The sequence below is a fragment of the Petromyzon marinus genome, unplaced genomic scaffold (genome assembly GCF_048934315.1).
Source record: "Petromyzon marinus isolate PM22_M1 ecotype Great Lakes invasive population unplaced genomic scaffold, UKy_Petmar_22M1.pri1.0 PM_G_Scaffold_8, whole genome shotgun sequence".
In the NCBI taxonomy this organism is placed as follows: domain Eukaryota; kingdom Metazoa; phylum Chordata; class Hyperoartia; order Petromyzontiformes; family Petromyzontidae; genus Petromyzon; species Petromyzon marinus.
This window is the reverse complement of record NW_027423035.1, coordinates 5,102,501-5,105,000: the sequence shown is the minus strand read 5'-3', so window position 1 is coordinate 5,105,000 and position 2,500 is coordinate 5,102,501. Positions and strand designations below refer to the sequence as shown.

At 38.3% G+C, this 2,500-nt stretch overlaps 1 pseudogene; it reads right to left on the bottom strand.

The window, feature by feature from the left end:
* LOC142921204 (28S ribosomal RNA) overlaps positions 1 to 2,500 on the bottom strand; it is a 10,025-nt pseudogene that overhangs the window by 2,131 nt on the left and 5,394 nt on the right.

The window sequence follows — 2,500 nt, the reverse complement described above, 5'->3', positions numbered from 1 at the left end:
AATCTTCTTTGTGGAAAATAGTAAAATAAAAAAACCAAGTCTTCACCTTGGAAAATAACAAAATCTAATCTAAAACATCTTAAATAAAGCTTGTCTGTAGTCTTCTTTGTAGGCAGAAAATAGTACGTTACAGGACTCTCAAACTGATGTATTCCAAAAATAAAGAATTAAAATAACAAAGTCTAATCTATATAAGCGCTCTTGAATAAAGCAGTGTAAAAAAAAAATAGCAATATAAAAAAAACCAAGTCTTCGTCTTGGAAAATAACAAAATCTAAAAGAAAAGAAGTCTTCTTTGTGGAAAATAGTAAAATAAAAAAAACCAAGACTTCACCTTGGAAAATAACAAAATCTAATCTAAAACATCTTAAATAAAGCTTATTTGTAATCTTCTTTGTAGGCAGAAAATAGTAAGTTACAGGACTCTCGAACTGATGTAGTCCAAAAATAAAGAATTAAAATAACAAAGTCTAATCTATATAAGTGCTCTTGAATAGGCTTCGTGTAAAAAAATAGCAATAAAAAAATACCAAGTCTTCGTCTTGGAAAATAACAAAATCTAAAAGAAAAGTCTTCTTTGTGGAAAATAGTAAAATAAAAAACCAAGACTTCACCTTGGAAAATAACAAAATCTAATCTAAAACATCTTAAATAAAGCTGGTTTGTAGTCTTCTCTCGAACTGATGTAGTGCAAAAATAAAGAATTAAAATAACAAAGTCTAATCTATATAAGTGCTCTTGAATAAGCTTCGTGTAAAAAATAGCAATATAATAAAAATACCAAGTCTTCGTCTTGGAAAATAACAAAATCTAAAAGAAAGGTCTTCTTTATGGAAAATAGTAAAATAAGAATACCAAGACTTCACCTTGGAAAATAACAAAACCATCTTGAAAAAAGCTTATTTTTAATCTTCTTTGTAGGCAGAAAATAGTAAGGCGAAAATAAAGTCCCCTCTAAGCTCTAAAGTAACAAATACGACGTGTTAAAAAAAAAAACTAACAATAAAAAAAAGAACCAAGACTTCGTCTTGGAAAATAACAATCTAAATTGTGGAAAATAGTAAAATGAAATAAAAACCGACTTCACCTTCGAAAATAACAAAATCAATCTAAAACAAATGACATCTTAAAACAAAACTATTATTTGTTTCGGAGGTTGTCTATGACTGTTCATAGACCGCATAATTTCCACAGAACATTCTCAGAATATCAAGAGAGAAAAGCAGCGTTCTGCGGGAAATCATCTTGGCCAGTGATGTCGTTCTGGGTTTGGTCAGGCCCAGGGAGGTAAGTACCTCGTTATTCTCAAGGGGCCACTTTCCTCTTGCCCCAACCGGGAATCCAAAGAATGTGACCTTGCTAGCCTTCGTCAGCACTTTGACTTGATCACCAAGAGGGGTATAGTACGAAACTTTGTGCGAGGCAGCATCTGACAAGGTATTCTTTGAAAGCTCAAAACGGACGGTGACATCGATCACAACCGCCTCCTCATCTTTTGCAAACACGAGGTCAGGCTTTCTCATCTCTCCCGTCTCGGATATGAACCGTGGCTCTTTGTATACAGACCAGCCCAATCTAGCCGCTTCGTCTGCCAGAATGTTACTGATCTTGTTGTGTCGCGCAATTCTTGCTTTCTGTACTGCAGGACATTGACCGAGAATGTGCGAAAGGGACTCGAGTCTGGCAGAGCATTTCCTGCAGGAACGTAAGGCCCCATCTCTGCCTCTGTTCAAGCTTTCTCTTGTTGGGTAAATATTTGCCCTTAGTTGTAGTGCTGCGATAAAGAAGCATTGTTTAAAGCCGCACCATGGCCTCAACCAAGCATTACTGATTCTATCATGCGCAAAGTTTACAATGCCCCTTCCTTGAACCGGCTTTTCGCACCATCTCTGAAATTCATGCTCCCTCCAATCGCAGGGTCTCGGATATACAGGTTCTTTTGACACCGAGTCCCTGAGAACGAATGTTGGGATTGCATCACTGTCACCCCCTGCTCGTACCCACAAATTACGGTATTCTTCCTCCATACCATGCGAGGACACAATATTACGGGTGATAGCATCGGACGAGTTTGCTATACGTTGCAGCCTTCTAACTTGAACCGAAGGGATTGTTTTTTCCAGTTTCAAGATGGCAAGGCCTCCGTCTCGGGCTCTGGCATATAACAGTCCATCACAAGTTGAAGCGGGAAGGTGGAGCCATCCTTTTACCGCCTTTCTAATCTCTTGGTCCAACCCACGGAGAGTTGATTGCTTGCAGTCCGAGTGGTCTGCAGGATATAACAATCTGGGTAGGGCATAGGCATTGAGTAGTTCAACCTTCTGAGTTGGCTTCAGAGGCGCCTCATCGATTTTCGAGATCCATGTCTTTAGCTGACAATGTAGATCAGGCTGTATAGTGCCAGTCCAAGGGCCAATTTTCAGACCAAGGTATTTCGTTGATTCATCAGGTTGGATCATATGGACATCTTTATTTTTGATAGTCCATGGGTCGCAGTTGT